Source organism: Triturus cristatus, chromosome 5_2, assembly GCF_964204655.1.
Source record: "Triturus cristatus chromosome 5_2, aTriCri1.1, whole genome shotgun sequence".
NCBI classification, from domain to species: Eukaryota; Metazoa; Chordata; class Amphibia; order Caudata; family Salamandridae; genus Triturus; species Triturus cristatus.
This window is the reverse complement of record NC_140588.1, coordinates 797,853,612-797,872,013: the sequence shown is the minus strand read 5'-3', so window position 1 is coordinate 797,872,013 and position 18,402 is coordinate 797,853,612. Positions and strand designations below refer to the sequence as shown.

The 18,402-nt window shown below is 52.2% G+C and overlaps 1 protein-coding gene across 1 annotated transcript in view; it reads right to left on the bottom strand.

Moving 5' to 3' along the window:
* ADGRG4 (adhesion G protein-coupled receptor G4) overlaps positions 1 to 18,034 on the bottom strand; it is a 1,724,535-nt gene extending 1,706,501 nt beyond the window's left edge. The window contains exon 1 of the mRNA XM_085607949.1: positions 17,932 to 18,034. The gene's annotated coding sequence lies outside the window, so the exon portion shown is untranslated. The remainder of the gene's footprint in view (positions 1 to 17,931) is intronic.
* Between the last annotated feature and the right edge of the window lie 368 nt (positions 18,035 to 18,402).

The following is an 18,402-nucleotide window of genomic DNA, read 5'->3' as shown; positions in this document are numbered from 1 at the left end:
CTCACCATTAAGGCCGGCAAGTGCCAGATTGGCCAAGGGTCTGTGACCTACCTTGGGCACCAAGTGGGGAGCGGGCTGGTGGCCCCACTACAACTTAAGATTGCTGCCATCCAGTCCTGGCAGCCCCCCGTCACCCAGACCGAGGTCCGAGCCTTCTTGGGGCTCACCGGCTACTACCGGCGGTTCGTGAAGGACTACGGCAGCATCGTGGGGCCCCTCACGGGTCTCACATCCAAGAACCAGCCAAAGCGGGTCAATTGGACTCCTGATTGTCAAGCGGCCTTCGAGGAGCTGAAGGCCGCCCTGTGCACCGCCCCGGTGCTCCAGGCCCCCGATTACAGTCGGGAATTTGTGGTGCAGACCGACGCCTCCGACCACGGCATCGGAGCCGTCCTCTCTCAGTTGAACCCCGAAGGTCATGACCAGCCGGTGGCCTTCATCAGTCGACGTCTCCTGGCCCGAGAACAGCGTTGGAGCACCATCGAGAGGGAGGCATTTGCAGTAGTGTGGGCCCTCAAAAAGCTCCGACCCTATCTCTTCGGTACCCACTTCCGGGTACAAACCGACCATCGACCCCTGCAATGGCTGATGCAGATGCGGGGGGAGAACCCAAAACTCTTGCGCTGGTCCATCTCCCTGCAGGGAATGGACTTCACCGTGGAGCACCGACCAGGCCAAGACCACGCCAACGCGGATGGCCTGTCCCGCTTTTTCCGCCTCGACGAAGAGAGTCCCCAAGGAGATGGGTGACTCTCCCCGCCTTCAGCTGGGGGGGACGCATGTTGGACAGGCCTCACAGACGGCTCGCTCCCTCCCCGCTCGACAGGGCCCGAACTCCGGCCCACCTGGCATATCCCCGCGACAAGCACCTGTACTCCGTCTCCCGACGGACCCTCTGCCCTCGGACCCCTACTCATCACGGGGTCCAGCCCCACCGGCTTTCCCGGCCGGGTCAAGCCGCCATCTTGGGCCCTGCACCACGCGGCCGCATGGCCTCCCCTCGACCCTAACCCCGGGCCTGGCCGGCCCCGACATCCCGGCACCACTATCCGCCCAGGAGGTGAGCGGACCACTTGGCAGGTCAATGGGAGACCGAAGTGTCAAGGGCTCTCCCCCGCCAGGTGCCGATCGCCCCCAGCTCCCCCAGGCACTGGCTCCACCCCCTGCTGGGTGTCTGGACACCTTCATCCCGGGCCCTCCGACCTCCAAGTGCGAGGGTCCGGACATCAAAGGGCACCAGCCCTATAACTGAGGCAGCTCCGGAGCAGGAAGGCAGTTGTATCCTGGAGTCGAGAGACACCGAGTGAACTCAACCCTGACGGTCTACTGGCGCTGCCGTAGCCCGCTCTTGTGAACCATCGTCCTGCCTGCTGGCGCTGCCGCGGCCTTCTGCAACCTTCATCTTCCTGGGACCTGCTGGCGCTGCCGCGGCCCGTTGTATCGACCATCCTCACCGGGACCTGCTGGCGCTGCCGCGGCCTTCTGCAACCTTCATCTTCCTGGGACCTGCTGGCGCTGCCGCGGCCCGTTGTATCGACCATCCTCACCGGGACCTGCTGGCGCTGCCGCGGCCTTCTGCAACCTTCATCTTCCTGGGACCTGCTGGCGCTGCCGCGGCCCGTTGTATCGACCATCCTCACCGGGACCTGCTGGCGCTGCCGCGGCCCGTTGTATCGACCATCCACACCGGGACCTGCTGGCGCTGCCGCGGCCCATACCACCTAACCACCAAGCTCGAGGATTGTGAGCTCATCATCACCTCAACCGAACTACCTGATTGGTAAATAGACTGTCCCGCTACCCCCTTCCCTACCTTGCGAGACTCTAATCGAGGGGACCCCTGAGTCCAGACCTCCTTGTACCATTTCACCGTACCTTAAATAAGTGCCTATAAAGAACACTGAACCTTATCCGTGTGTGATATTCGTCTGTGGGGGGGAAGTTACTTGTCTGTACGATCGCTGGAGACGGCTCTCCCCGGAGACCTCTCCTCCTGACCCCGGCCGACCCTCCCGGTCCGTCTACCTTTTCTAACAGGCCCGCTAGAGCAGGGCCTCCAACCAGGGAACCCAGTTCCAGCTATAGCAGGAACCACTTACCTGAAAGCATGCTCTGGAGAATGTGCAGCGCAGAACTAAAAAAAGAGGCTGAAGGGTTTGGCCGGCCCGCCTCCTTTAGAGGTCAGTGGTGTAATGGGTCGGCCTTATTGGGAAGGGATGGGAGGCATGGGAGGCTAACCTTTTTACTTTGGAGGGTTCTGGTGTGGAGCTGAAGCTCACTACGTTACTCATGTGGCGAGGAAGACTTACGAGGAGGTAATGATAATCCTCAGAGGAGCACCAGTGATGCACCTCGGGAGAGCACTAATGATACCCCTTCAGGGAGCACTGGTGATGCACTTCGAGGGGAGCACTAATGATACCCCTCGGGGAGCACTAATGATACCCCTCAGGGGAGCACTATTGATGCATCCCGGGGAAGCTAATGATACCCCTCAGGGGAGCACTAGTGATGCACCCCAGGGGAGCACTAATGACCTCGGCGGAGCACTAATGATACCCCTCAAGGAAGCACTAGTGATGCATCTCGGGGGAGCACTAATGATACCCCTCAGGGGAGCACTAGTGATGAACCTCGTGGGAACACTAATGATACCCCTCAGGGGAGCACTACTGATGCACCTCGTGGGAGCACTAATGATACCACACAGGGGAGCACGTGTGATGCACCACGGGAGAGCACTAATGATGCCCCTCAGGGGGGCACTAGTGATGTACCTCGTGGGAGCTAATGGTAATCCTCAGGGCACTAGTGATGCATGTTGGGGGAGCCCTAATGACACCCTTCAGTGGAGCATTAGTGATGCACCTCGTGGGAGCACTTTTGGCCTCGGCGGAGCACTAATGATACCCCTCAGGAGATCACTAGTGATGCACCTCGTGGGAGCTAATGATACCCCTCAGGGGAGCACTAGTGATGCACCCTGGGAGCACTAATGATACCCCTCAGGGAAGCACTAGACATACACCTCATGGGAGCACTAATGATGCCTCTCAGGGGAGCGCTACTGATGCACCTCGTGGGAGCACTAATGATACCACTCAGGGAACCCCTTGTGATGCACCTCGGAGAAGCACTAATGATACCCCTCTGGGGGGCACTAGTGATGCACCTTGGGAGAGTACTAATGATAATCCTCAGGGGAACACCAGTGATACACCTCGGGAGAGCACTAATGATACCCCTTAAGGGAGCACTAGTGATGCACCCCAGGGGAGCACTAATGACCTCGGCGGAGCACTAATGATACCCCTCAGGGAAGCACTAGTGATGCACCTTGGGGGAGCACTAATGATACCCCTCAAGGAAGCACTCGTGATGCACTTCGGGGGGGGCACTAATGATACCCCTCAGGGGAGCACTAGTGATGTACCTCCAGTGAGCACTAATGATACTCCTCAGGGAACCCCTTGTGAAGTACCTCGGGGGAGCACTAATGATACGCCTCAGGGGGGCACTAGTGATGCACTAATGACCTCAGTGGAGCACTAATAATACCCCTCAGGGGAGCACTAGTGATGCACCTCGGGGGAGCTAATGGTACTCCTCAAAGGAGCATTGGTGATGCACTTCAAGGGGAGCACTAATGATACCCCTCAGGGGAGCACTAATGATACCCCTCAGGCGAGCACTAGTGATGCATCCTGAGGGAGCTAATGATAATCCTCAGGGGAGCACTAGTGATGCACCTCGTGGGAGCTAATGATACCCCTCAGGGAAGCAGTAGTGATGCATCTCGGGGGAGCACTAATGATACCCCTCAGGGGAGCACTAGTGATGCACCTTGTGGGAGCACTAATGATACCCCTCAGTGGAGTACTACTGATGCACCTCGTGGGAGCTAATGATAATCCTCAGGGGAGCACTAGTGGTGCACCCCGGGGGAGCCCTAATGATACCCCTCAGTGGAGCACTACTGATGCACCTCGTGGGAGCACTAAGGATACCACTCAGGGGAGCACATGTGATACACCTCATGGGAGCTAATGATAATCTTCAGGGAAGCACTAGTGGTGCACCCCAGGGGAGCCCTAATGATACCCCTCAGTGGAGCACTAGTGATGCACCTCGTGGGAGCTAAAGATACCCCTCAGGGGAGCACTAGGGATGCACCCCGGGGAGCACTAATGACCTCGGCAGAGCACTAATGATACCCCTCAGGGAAGCACTAGTAATGCACCTCGGGGGAGCACTAATGATAGCCCTCAGGGGAGCACTAGTGATGCACCTCGTGGGAGCACTAATGATTCCTCTCAGGGGAGCACTACTGATGCACCTCATGGGAGCACTAATGATACCACTCAGGGGAGCACAGGTGATGCACCTCGGGGGAGCACCAATGATACACCTCAGGGGGGCACTAGTGATGCACCTCGTGGGAGCTAATGATAATCCTCAGGGGAGCACTAGTGATGCATCTCGGGGGAGCCCTAAAGATAATTCTCAGGGGAGCACTAGTGGTGCAGCTCGTGGGAGCTAATGATACCCTCAGGGGAGCACTAGTGATGCACCTCGTGGGAGCACTAATGGCCTCGGCGGAGCACTAATGATACACCTGAGGAGAGCACTAGTGATGCACCTCGTGGGAGCTAATGATAATCCTCAGGGGAGCACTAGTGATGCACCCCGGGGGAGCACTAATGACACCCCTCAGGAGAGCACTAGTGATGCACCTCAAGGCACTACAGGGTTGACATGCCTGAGCACAGCCTAAGGATTATGTGCATCAAACAGAGTCTTACGTCATGCACTTCAGAGGAAAACTGGGTGGTGAGCCTGATGGTAACCTAAGAGAATGTATCTCATGAACATTGGGTGCTGCAGCCATGGGAGCACTGGGTGCAGCGCAGCACAGGACCACTGGATACTGTGGATCAGGAGACTAACCCTGGGTGGTGAACTCCACTCCGCTCGTGGAGTTTGCTGAGTTTTCTGCAATCCGATTTACGCGGAGCTTCCGGAATTCCCCAAAACTCTGCTCCTCTCCGCAGAGTTTTTTCCTCGCTCGTGCTCCTCAACGTCAAGTTGGGAAGTGCGAGCGAGGAAAATCCACTTCCCGCAAGATTTTTACTTGTTCGCGATCGTCAACGTCAAGTTGGAGAGCGTGGAAAATCAACCTCCCAGTGAGATTTCTCAAAGCGGGCAGTCGGGTTTCTCATTGCGAGTGGTCGCTTATGCCTGTGACCGCTCGCATTGAGAAACTTCCGTTCGCGTTGAGAAAGCTGCCGCTCGAGTAAAAAATCTACTTGAGTGGCAGAAAGGAAGCAGCACCCGCTTGCACTGTGCATGGTGCCGTTCGCGATGATTGCACCGTGTGGACAAACACCCGGCACTGAAAATCACTGTGAATGGCATTTTATCTAACGCACTCTGCCGCTGGCGGAGCTTCACGTAGCGGGCCGGCGTTTTTTTGCACTTCGTGGAGTTCCACGTAGCAGAACTCCCCAAACTCTGCCCTGATGTTCAGGTTAGGTGCACAAGGCTGCCGTAGGCATTATGGGACACAGGTTGATGTGCTGCAGGGAGCAAGCCGCTGTGTACAATGGGTGCAGGTGGGGATATCTAATAGGAGGCATGTATCAATGTGCAGTATGTGGGCTGTGTGAGATATTGAAGAGGTTTCCAGTTGCCCCACAATATGTGTGACCAGTTATCCAATTCCTGTTTTTTTCTGTGCATTGTAAGTCTTGCAGTATTTTTTAATCAGAAGTACAAGAGTGTAAGCACCAGAATACGAGTACAACAAACACTGATAAATCCAAAAGGTCTAGTCTTGGCAAGCTGCTGCTATGGTTGATTATGTGTTTATTTTTATTGCAAGCAAATGCCAGAAAAATAAAAAGGAAAAGAATAAATGTGCCATCACGTAAATATATCTGCTTTAGGCCTCTAATAAATAAATACAAATAATTAATGATGTAGCTGTTATTCTAGTGATGTTTTGAATTAACAATCCTTTTTATTGTGCCATTCCTTTTATTATTTGTATTATTATTATTATTATTATTTTTATTATTATTATTATTATTATTATTAATAATAATAATTGTGATGAAGACAAGATAAAATCCCAGCCTAACCAGTTACTTGCAGTTACAACGTTACAACGTAACTGGAACATTTTATAACATAAAATGTAATAAGAATTGAAGGTAAAATGCATAGCCGGTATTTAAAGGTAATATAAAAACCAAATGACATTTTAAAGACACCTTTTGCAATAGCCTTGCCACTAAAGGGAAATAAACAATTTTTAGGCAAATGTGAGCAATGTGCATGGGCTCTGTGCAATCACTTTGAGAAAAGGAAGCCAATGGCTAAAGATGAAGACCCAATGCTGGATGCTGTCGCGGGAGAAAACATATAGGGGCATATTATCAAGAAACGGCGTTAAAATTATCGCCGCTTTAGCTAAAGCGGCGATTTGTGATTTACAATTTAACAGACCGATGGATGAAGCTCGTTGGCCAGAACCCCTCTATGTATGTATATTTTGTGTTTTGAAAACAATAGTCTAGCAAAACAAACAACTAAAACTATCCTAAAGGCCAGGCCTAAAAATATCAGGACGATTCCTCTCACACCTAACGTAATGGAAAGCAACGAAAGGTATTTAAAGACTAAAAATGCATTTGGTGATTTTTCAGAGGGGTAGAAGGCTATTGAGCTTAGATACTATATTAAAACAGCCCGTGTTTTTAAAGTCACTGAAATGTACAGAAAAACAGGGACTTACAAACAGACAAACACAAAACACATGTATAGTAACAATGAGTACCTGCAAAGTTGCCAAAGGCACAAGGCAATTTATTAAACCTGAGCCTGCAGCATTGTACATGCTGGGATGTTTAAACATTTAACAGTAAAATCGTAACTACAAATACCAAAACACAAACTACTGCTGGCCAAAAACGTCACTAGCTAAAGATAGCAGCTGCACATGTACAGATGGAAAATCAATTTGAAAAAACTTGTATTTTCTCTTCAGGTCGACTATGTTACATTTTTTTCGTTTAGTGCTGTAAACTGATTTAAAAATTTTCGTTGTCTCAAATTCTAAACCCAAAATGGGTTTTAAAGTTTCACTGATTTGCATTTACTATACTTTTCCCAGGCATTTTCATACGAAGGGGGAGATTTACCAAGTTTTCACGTAGCGCAGTGCAGCAGCCGCAAATGCTGCTCTGCGCTACGTGAAAAGGAGAGAGGAGAGAGCCCTATTTACTAAAATAAGGCAATCTCCTCCCTCTCACTAGCGCCGGCACTGAAATCAGCTGCTGTGCCCCACGGATACACCTTTGCGCCATGGTGCAAGGGTGTCTCCGTGAGTCTAGCATAGGTTTTGTACTGGAAGGGGACTGTTCCAGTACAAGCTACTCTGCTGAGACTCACTTCAAACTTTTCTCCTCTTTGTATGCGTTCTGTACAGTGCAGCACACATACAAAGTCAGGAAAGAGAAATGAAAGCCTTTCTCCTTCCCTGCGCCTACTTGAAAATGGCGCAGTTTTCTCACACTAGACCCAATCTACTTTACTTAGTACATTGGATTTAGCATGAGAAAGCTTGGGTGGTTGCAAGGGAATGCCCATGCTCCACCCTTGTTTCGCCCCCATGGTGCAAAGTAAAGCAAAGCACCGCTATGCACTGCTTCGCGTAACTTTTCCGTTATTTCTGAAAAGTAAATTGGAAAAAAAAGATTTTACACCGATTTGCCCCAGAGTTTTTACAATTCCATGAAACAGTGGTTAATTTGTAAATAAAAAAAGTGCTAGGGTTCTCATCAGGAAGCAGCTTGCACCAGTTAGTGCCACTTAAAACAGAACCATCTATTAACCATGAAAGTGGGGAGAGGGTGTGGGGTAATGGCCAGAGCTGCCGGCTTCTCAGCAGGTTCGAGTTTCAGCATTAGCTCAACATCCTGTGATTCTGGGCAAATCACTTAATCTCACCGTGCCTACCATAAATTAATGTGTCCTTAACTGGTGCTCATGAAAAGCCCTGGTGTTGATGATTAAGAGCTGGTGCTGAGCACCGGAAACCACAGGCTCAAAATAAGCACTGCCAAGAAATTACCCATGAATCCAATACAACAAATCGTTGTGGTGGGACGTACTAAGGATTAGAGACTTGCAGAATCTTGTAGCCATAAGACAAACACAGCCTAACAAATATTGTCCGTGAAGACTAGTTCACTTAAGTACAGTGCACAAATACAAATATCGAAATATAGTGAAACAGACACCTCTCATTTCTGAAGTATTATGCTTGCCTTGCTTTATCTCATTTAATCACAGAGCCATTACTTCCACATAGCACACCCAGGTTCTTTATTCCAATTTCCCAAATTAATTTGGCATACAGATGTGTCAGGTTATATCCTTAAAGCCAAAACTAGTAAGAATTTTATATTGTCATGTTTAGGAAAATCAGAGCATAAAATAAATAGTCCAATGCATTGACAAAGCCAATAGATATGGCTTTAGTATAGCACAAGCTCACAGAAGCTATACCTTGGTATGTTGGTTACTCAGAGCACACTCTGGTCATCTGTTGGCTACAATTAAAATTTTAGCTCAGTATTACCCCCGCAACTTCGAATTTTGCGTCTTTGCTGGAAGTCCTTGGCTGATTTCCACAAACATTTACTTACTTTATAAATACGTTTACACATGTAATAAACATACATTTGCAAAGAGTGGAATCTCTACCCGGAAATTCCAGATCCTTATTTATAAACTCATGAGCTACAAAAATGTGAATAGCTATTACATGCAGCAACAAAAAATATGCAAAATGTGCAGATTTACCTGCAGTCGCTGTGACCAAGGGTCAGGAAAATTGGTTTTTCCAGGGGAGTGCCCTGGGTGTCGCAATGCAGATATAGAGAGTACCGACAAAGTATGAACTTGGTGGGTGTTCACAGACGTAAGAACTTTTGTGTGTAAAGCTCAATGAAGGAGTTGAAGGAGGAGTTTAAAGCCTGGGAAAGTGCCTCTAATATCAAGCGTTTAAAGGTGTGGAGGGGAAGGGATTTCTTCAGATGGATAATGGTGCAAAGACACATTTTCCCAACGCCTGCAGATTCTGTGGTTTTTTTTTGATAAACAATTTTATTAAGTTTAGACATAGTAAGAAGACCAGCAGTGTAACATAGTACAGTAATGAGAAGAAAAAAAAATCCCACATTCGATTAGATGACAAACCCTTGTACCTCATGACCTTGGGATGTCCCAGATAGCACATACAGTCAAGAAAGTAAAGCAAAATCACATTATTTGACCCATCCATTTGCCCCAGATCTTACGATATTTCTTCGGACAACCCCAAGCGTCATATAGGGGCTTTTCCTGTGTGGCACACCAGTCCACCCCCACACGCCACTTCCTGATGCCAGGCGGAGTGGAACGCTTCCAATTTTCAGCTATGTCCCGGTTAGCTATGATCATCGTCGTGTTAAAGAACAGTTTTTCATTCCTGGACCCTTCCAGCCCGTCTGTGATCCTCAGGAGCGTGTGCAGCGGGTTGTGGGAGACCTCCCAAATCAGAACCTCCAGAAGTTCCTGTTCTATACATCCCCAGAATTGCACCAGGTGGGGACATGCCCAAACCATGTGGAAGAAGTCTGCCTGGTCATAGCCGCATCGCGTACAGGTGACAGTCGGGTATAGGTCGGCCCTGTGAAGGTGAGCGGGGGTTAAGTAGGCAGCTTTCGAGCAGTATAGTTGGATCAGGCAGAGCCTGGCCGACATGGTGACCGTCTTGGGTGCCATTAGTGCATTCCTCCAGTTCTCCTCCTCCAGTGGACCCACCCATTCCTCCCACTGGCTTCTGAGCTGCTCCAGTGTGTTTGGGGTGTTGTTGGTTAATGAGCGATAAATGCGTGAGATGCCCCCCTTGCCCAGGTTCCCCATCATGGTTTGTGCCTCAGGTGGGCTATATTCCAGCAACGTTGTGCCGCCTGGTATGTGTGAGTGGAGAGCATGACGCAACTGTGGGTATCTGTAAAATTGTGAGGGGTGTAAGGAATACCTGGATTGCAGATCCTGGAAGGAGCATATATGGTCGCCGGTCCACACATCTCAGAACTGTGCGATCCCGATTAGATCCCAGGACCGAAACCCTTCCAGCGCACTAACCTCCCTTAGCCACGCTCCATGCCAGAGTGGTGTGTGTTAAGTGAGTTTGTGTGTCCATTGGGTGTGGTGCAGTGATGCCCGCCAGGCCAGGAGAATGGTTTGTGTCACCCCCGATAGAGTTCGAGGTATTGGCCCTCTGTACATCATTGTTTGAATTCGGGATAGGCCCAATTCACTCAGTTTGAGCCTGTAGGCCGGGTCCGACCATCCCCCATTAAACCAATCATGTAATGTGAATAGGCGGGTTGCCAAATAATACAAATATAGGTTGGCTATTCCTATGCCCCAATCGAAGGGTGGGATCCCGCAACAGGTTAAGGCTATGCGGGGTCTCCGGCCACCCCAAAGAAATTTAGTGGCTAGGCTCTCCAGATCTCTGAAAAAGGCCCTTGGGAAACAGAAAGGGGTGTTCTGAATGACATAGAGAAATCTAGGGAGGGTCATCATTTTGAACAGGGCGATCTTCCCTAGGGGATTCAGTGGTAATGTCTGCCATTTGCAGAGGTCCTCCTTAACTCATTTCACTAGCGCGGATATGTTGAGGGACCAGGCTAGTTCTGGGAGTAAAGCCCTAAATATTTGAAGGACTGTTGCCTGAGGGGTATTGTGGTTTGCCAGTCGTAGCAATGCCTCGCTAAGTGTAGGGGGTACAAGACCGATTTACTGGGGTTAAGACGCAGACCGGATGCCTTCCTGAAGGAGTGTAACACCTGAAGACAGTGGGGGGCGAGGCCGGTTCCACAAGGAAGAGTAAGACATCATCTGCGTACAGGGCAATTTTGTCCTCTTCCGAGTGGGGCCACTCCCAACCCCCAATGCGGTTATCCGATCGAATAAGGCTCGCTAGGGGAACCATCACTAAGGTGAAAAGGAGGGGTGAGAGGGGGCATCCCTGCCTTGTTCCTCTGCCAATGGGAATCGCCTCCGATAGTACTCCGTTGACTAGCACTCAAGCTTAAGGTCGAGAGCAGAGGACCTTCACCAGATTGCGAAAACGTGGACCAAAATCCATCTCGGTCAGCACGTCACCCAAGTACCCTTAATCCACAGAATCAAAGGCCTTCTCAAAGTCTACGAAAGGAAGCGCCTGATAAGGAGTTAGCAAGTGGCGGTTCGCTATGGCCAGGTGGAGGCGACAGAGGCAGTGGCTGGTCCCCCCCAAAGGCATGAACCCACACTGGTCGGGGTGAACCAGTTCGGTGAGGTAGGGCCTCATTCGCTTGGCGAGGACAGTGGCAAATATTTTAACCTCTGTGTTTATGAGGGAGATGGGGCGGTATCCGCACTGTTAGAAGACGGCAGCTTCGTTTTGGGGAGAACAATAGTGGAAACATCTGTCTCGGGGGAAAGGAGCCTTTCTCAAGGTCTTCAGTAAAAAGGTCAGAGAGGTGCGGGATGAGGATCTCATGGTATGCAGTATAGTACTCCTGTGGTAGACCGTCTGGGCCCGGAGATTTGCCCAGCGAGGTGTGTGCTATGGTGTCATTAATCTCATTGCAGGTAATGGGGAGGTCCAGGTCAGCGGACTCAGCAGTGCTGAGGCGAGGGATGTGGAAACGACCCGCGCCAAGCAGGTCGGAAAGGGAAGTTTTGGGGTGCTGCGCTGAGTATAGCTCTTGGTAATAGGAGGCGAAAGCCCGGGCCATTGCCAGAGGGGAACGATGTTTCTGCCCATTTGGGCCCACAATCTCTGGAATTATGCAATTGGCCCTCGGATATGTAGCTAGTCTGTGTCGGATCTTCCCATTCTTATCCCCCCGGCCATACACCCTAGCTATAGAGGACCTCCACAAGAGCTTGGTGGCGTCCAGGGAGAGTTGCTGGATTTTGCCCCTTAGGAGTGTGAGTTGTCTATCATGAGCCTCGTCCCAGTCTTCGGGAGGACATTGTTCGAGGAGCAACGCTTGAGTCCCTCGCAGGGTTGTCTGGTGTGTTTGGGCTTGTCGCTGGAGTTTGAGTTGGCCCTTGGCGAAGCCCCGGATGGTGGCTTTGCCCGCTTCCCATAGGGTACCTGGGGAGGGGACAAAGCCCGCATTGTTAAGAAAATATTGTTGAAGTTCGGCCTGACCACCTTTCTCCTGGAGGAACCATGCGTTCATCCGCCAGGTTGGGGGTACTGAGGTAGGAGGTTCTACAGTGCTGAGAAGTACAGGTGAATGGTCTGAGATGCCCCTGGGAAGGATACAGATGTCTCTAATTGTTTGGCAGTCAATAGAGGGGACAAATATAGTATCTATACGTGCATAGGTGCGGTGTGCAGCTGATGTATGAGTGAACTGCCTGCTCTGTGGGTGCCAGATTCTCCAGGCGACGCACAGACCCAGAGAGTCTGCCCAGTTCACCAAGTGTTTAGTGTGAGTGGTTCTTATTGTGGACGGAGGGCCTGTAATGTCAAGGTGGGGATTAAGAACTGCATTGAAGTCGCCCCCAACTATCGTAGCCCCCAGAGGTAAGGAGGTGAGGAGATTGGTGGTGCGCTCTAGAGTATTTGTGAGCATTGACGGGGGTGAGTAGATGGAGACGAGATTGAGAGAGTTCCCACCCAGCGTTCCACTCAGAGCTACAAAGCCTTCCTGGGGGTCTTGAGTGGCCTGTGTGAGCACAAAGGGGAGGTTGCGCCACATAAGGTTTGCCACCCCCGAGAACCCGGGGTGAACCCCGAGTGCCAGACTTAATCGTATCCATATCGTGCCAGAAAGGGGCAGTGGTTTCTCATGAGGTGAGTCTCCTGGAGCAAGAGAATGTCAGCTGCCTGGCGTTGGGCATAGCGCAGGACTGCCATTCGTTTGACCCTGTCCAGAAGCCCGTTAACGTTCCAGGAGAGTGTGTGGAGAGAGGCTCCGGTGTCATGTGTGCATGTCATGGGGGCGAAGGTGGGATCGGAGGGCCATAAAACCCGGGCTAGCAGTGGGTGCAAATGGGTCTGGTTTGAGTGCAGGATTGGAAATGTGACTGTAAATCGCAAGCGGTACGCGAGATCACCATAGTGTACCTTGAGACTGCTGGCACGGCAACACATTAAAACAACATCAACAGCAGGACAACGGTCCCAACCCCCCTCCCTATCCCCTCCCCCACCCTATACTTCAGGAACAGAAGCATCTGTCATCCCAACTAGACAAAGTAAGAAACCAAACTAAAAGGTTTGGGTTGGATTGCGTGAAGGACCCCTCCTTACAGACGGATTTTCAGTATCTCAACAGATAGATCAACGGAGTGAAACAAGAACTCTGCCATGGCGTCCTTGGTGATGGAACAGTGAGGCCGCGTCACTGGATGGTCCCCTCCCATCAGGTGCCGTGGACCAAGAGGAACCCGGAGTCAACAGGGCAATGTGGAGGTGCCCGGCAGGACAGACCACAGTTCGGTGCGTCTTGCAGAGTCTAATCGCCGCGGGGAGCAAGCGCTGTTCAGGGGCGCATATTCTCCATAGCGCAGTCGAGTCCCCTTCCAATGACGGCCACAAGAATGCCGCATGTTAGTGCCTCAAGTTCCGCCACGTGACATCGTGCAGGCTGGGCATTAAACTAAGAAGCTGCATGGACCCCCTAAGCACAATTGTTACCCTTCAGAGGGTATCAGATTGTTGGGCTGCGAGAAGGATCCGAGTCAGCGGCCGCCAAGCCCAGGTGGTCCAGCGGGAGGTGTTCTCCAGATAAGTTGCCAGTCGAGTGATTTCTTTGGTGAGATGGAGAGCCCGGGAGGCTGGGGGAGCCCCCGGGACCACGGGCGGCAAGGCTCAGCGATCTGGAAGCCTTTCTATGGGACTGGCGTCTCTTGCGGGATTGAGTGTGCCTCCAGCGCTGCTGTCTGGGGGATCGAGGTCATGTGGATTGGGGGCCCGAGGGCACGGGTAAAGAGCTTCGCCGGGACCAAAGGGGGCACTCCTCCGTCAGCCAAGTCCAGGCAGCCTGCGGCGAGTCAAAGAATTGTGTTTTGCCCTGGAAGATGACGTGGAGGCGGCCGAAGCAAGAGTCGGTATTGAAGGCCAAGAGTTCACATTTTCTTCTTCACGTCTGTGTATGAGCGTTGTTGGTCTTGGACCTCCTTGATGTAGTCAGGGAACACCATAATGAAGTGGTTTTGGAATTTTAGGGGGCCCTGGGACCACGCCTCATGCAGGTTTCGGTCCCGGTCTTTAAAGTTGAGGATCCTGGCGATGATGGGCTGGTGCGGGGCCCTGGGTGGCAGTTTGTGCGCAAGGGACCAGTGGGCTCTCTCCACCGCGAACTATGTTGAGAGTGCGCCCTTGGGCATCCACGAGGAGAGCCAGGTTTCAGTGAAGGTGGACATCTGGTCCTTCTCGGCCCCTTCAGGAAATCCCACCAGGCGGATGTTGTTGCGGCGCGAGCGGTTTTGGGCATCCTCCGCGCATCTGTGGAGCTCCTTGGTGTGGGACAGCAAGCGGGCCACCTGTTCATTCAGTTGATGGGCATCGTCCTCCACCGTGGAGAGGAGAGATTCGGCCTCCATGATGTGGGCTGTGGCTTTGCACAGGTCCTGCCGGATGAGGGACATGTCGACCCTGACCTCGCCGATCTTCCCCTGCACCGAGGCCTGGGATTCGCTGATCAACTGCAGGATAGCGGCCAAATCTTTGCCCTGGAGAGAAGGGTTGCCCTCGGTGTGCCATGAGGGATCGCGATCAACCGTGGTAAATTGGTCAAACTTTGTCTGTGTATGGGTGGCGGAGGATTTAGGGGCCCCGGTCTTTCCCCATGTCAAGCATTGGAAAGAGCCCCGACTGGGGGCTGGGGTCAGGGTGCGTCTGGTGCAGGTCCCCACAGGTCGGGCCTGGCGAGTGCCCCTGGCGTCAGGTGAAGGGTCCGTAGGGGCCTGATGCCTGGGCTCTGGAGCGTGTGCCCTCCCAAAAGCTGCAGATGCGTGCTCCGCTATGGGCGGGACCCCCCCAGGGCGGGTGCCAATGTCCAGCGTCAACAGGGATCAGGAAGAATTCCAGTTTGTCGATGCGCCGAGGTGCGGGCTCGGGCTGCGCCTGCTGCACCGTGCCAGAGGTTCTGTGGTCACTCCGGTACACAACCAAGTCAGTGGTGGGGGGAGGGTGAACTGTGGCGCCAGCATGCACCTTTCTCCCACCCGAGCAGGATACCTCAACCCCCCTCACGGTCAGCACTGTGGGGCAGGACTCCAAGCGGGGACCGCTAGCACCTTATCGCAGTCTCAAAAGCCTGCCCAAAACACCATGTGGGGCCTAGGGCATGGCGTTTAGTCCGGGCGGGGCGCCGTCCCAGAGGTCCTCCTCCTCAGTCCCTTGGTAAATAGTGGCAAAGCGGGCCCACTGTCGGGCTCACCGCTGGAAAGTCGCTCGCTACCAGACCCAGAAGCAGCAGTGGAGTGTGCAGACCGCAGCTGGCCCCGGCCGTGAAGACTGCCCCGAGGCCTCCTCCGCAGACCTCCGTGCCCCAGGCGAGGCAGATCACAGCGGAGCGGGCTTGCAGGTCAGGGGCTCCCCAGGGCGATCCGGGGCCCGGCGAGACCCGGTGTTCAGAGTCTCTCCATCGCGGATTAGAAGGGAGCCACTCACCGCCGCAGCAGGGCCCAGCAGGCCCGGACAGGCCCACGCGCCACCGGACTCAGTCCAGCGCGTCCCCGGGTCTCCACCCGCCCTCATCCTGTCTGGAGTCGTCCGCGGGATGCAGCCCCTCGTGGTCGGCCGGGTGGGAGGAACCGCTGCTTACCGCCAGCAAACAGCAGAGCCCTCCCTCTCTCGTCCCTGCACACAGCCCGCGCAGGCTCCTTGCGGCAGTACGTCTTGGGTGCAGGCAAGTGGGCCGGGAGGGCAGGCCGCAGCCAGGCCGGCGCGCCGACTGCCTCAGGTCAGGTCCCTGGGCGTACAGGCAGGGTCCGGAGCATCAGCAGCCAGGATCTGTAGCTCCGGGGAGGGGCTTAGTCCTCGTGGTACCTCAGTAAGCCGCCGCAGGCAGTCCTGATCCCCCAGTAGCTGACAAGGGGGAGGCTGGGTCCGCCATCTTGGCCGCTGCTCTCGCTGCCGCAGACGAAAAGTAGCCCTGGGGTGGACTTAGGCAGCCCACCGGACCCCACAAGGTTGTGGCGCCGTCACAAGGGGAGAAGTCCTTCGCGCTCAGGTGCAGGCAGGGCTCCGATGGCAGCAGGTCATGGAGCGGATGACGGAGGGGTCCAGAGCACTCTTAGAGTGCGACCACCATCTTGATGCTCCAAGTCACGCCCTCCAGATTCTGTGATTTTAGGGATTTGTGTGAATTAATGGAAAACAAAAACTGAGAAACCACATTGGAGGAAACCAAATCACAGAAAACCAATTTTAAGGAAAGGCAATTTTAAGGTGAAATCCAAAATTTCAATAAACTTGGGTGGGGTTTTGGACTACTGTGGGGTTTTGGGTGCAGGGATGGGTAATGTTTAAGGCGATGAGGGGTTTTATTGGTAATGAATAATTGGAGTAAGGGCATAAAAAGGGGATTTTAGGGTTTAGAGATGGATGGAGTGTAAGGGTGTTGAGGGGATTTAGGGTTCGTGGATGAGCAGGGTTCATGCCTGATGAGGGGTTTAAGGTTCAATTATGGGGAGCGGCATTGTAGATTTAGGCATTTGGGAAACCTTCTCAAATCATAGGTTTCGAGGGGTACGGCCGCAGAACTTTCCTCAATTCACAAATGCAACTTCAGGAGTACAGCATGTCCAGACCTAAATAGTGCACAATTGTGCACAGGGAAATGACACTAAATCAGTGCAGTGTCAGTTTCTTCGCAATTATTTCTCTCCATGGGAAAAACTCTATACCTGCCGTCAGTTTTGGGGACGTTTTCTTTACATTCTTGTGCTGTAAGGCACTTTAAGCAGGAGGCAGTCTCCCACCAGTTTCAGAGTGGGAATGGGTCAGACTAAAGTTTGTGGTATCAGTAAAGTCCAGAGTGTGCGGCTATTCCCGAGTGCTCTAAGCTGCCCCTTCCCCGGGAATGCCCACTCCTTGCACCCCTGGCAGTAGTTACTCCTGCTCTACATTTCTCCATTGTGGGAAAGCATTGTGTGTCAGGATGTGTCACTCTTAGGTCTCCCTGTGTGAATAATTTGCCCTCAGATCCAGCCATTTGCACATATAAATTGTACTTACTTATAGAAATAGCATTTGTATTTCGGGCCCTGGGCTTTTCAGGTTCATACGGTCTGTGCCACTGCGGTACACCCCTCACCTATGTGGGAATCAAGAGACCGATGCACAGCCCGCCTTTGTTCCACATATCCTGTCATATTGTTTCTTTATTTCTGCATGAAACTGCAGACCCTCTTGAACCCTTAAATACGGATTCCACATAGCATGCATGCATTCCTAAATAGCTGGATAAGGGCACCCATTTCAGTAAACCATTCACCGATGTTCCTGATTAGAACTGATTCATATTTTAAACATTCGAATTTGACTTATTGGGGGTGGTTTTCAGGGGAGAACCCTATGCAGTTCTGCAATACGTGTGCACACCGTGAACATTAACGCATAAGTCTTACAGTCAGTTAGAGGCAGTGTTCTTCTACTTTGTAGAGTAGGCGCTCTGTCTCCCAGGATCCGCCATAACATTGCTGAATACCCCGCAATCTACACCCACCTCCAAGATGGACAGCCCAGCCCAGCCCATGTCGACAGCCACATATATGTATTGCACGTTAAAGGGTACGCTAACTATAGCCGCGGGCTTAATATACCTTTTAGATATAATCAGTGTGGTATATACTTACAGAATCTCAGCGCTGCTTACATGTTTCCCTCCTGGGCTCGCAGTGTGATCGGAGGCAGTTTCCACACAGCCACGCAGTCGCTGGCGAGCAGCCTCACTGGCCGTGTCCAGTCCCCATCAGTGTCTGTGGAGGGTACAATCGCGGGGTATGTGTTACGTATTACACTGCAAAGGGTGATGCTCCCACCCTGCAGTAATAGAGCAGGCAGCTCTCGTAATTGAGTAAAGGTAATAACCTGAAAAAGACTGACTTGTTGTACATCATAAATCTGTACATACCTGTCCTGCCAGTCACTGATTAACCCCAAGTGAACAGAAACAAACGATACCCCGGCCATGATTGTTTACATTTCTAAGCCGTCCTTTATTACAGCGGTGTTCCCACAGCGCTCCAGCACCACAGATAACTGGAGAAACAAAACACTATATTAGATTGTGATTTATAGCTGTTTTTCCCCATGTTTGACAGGAG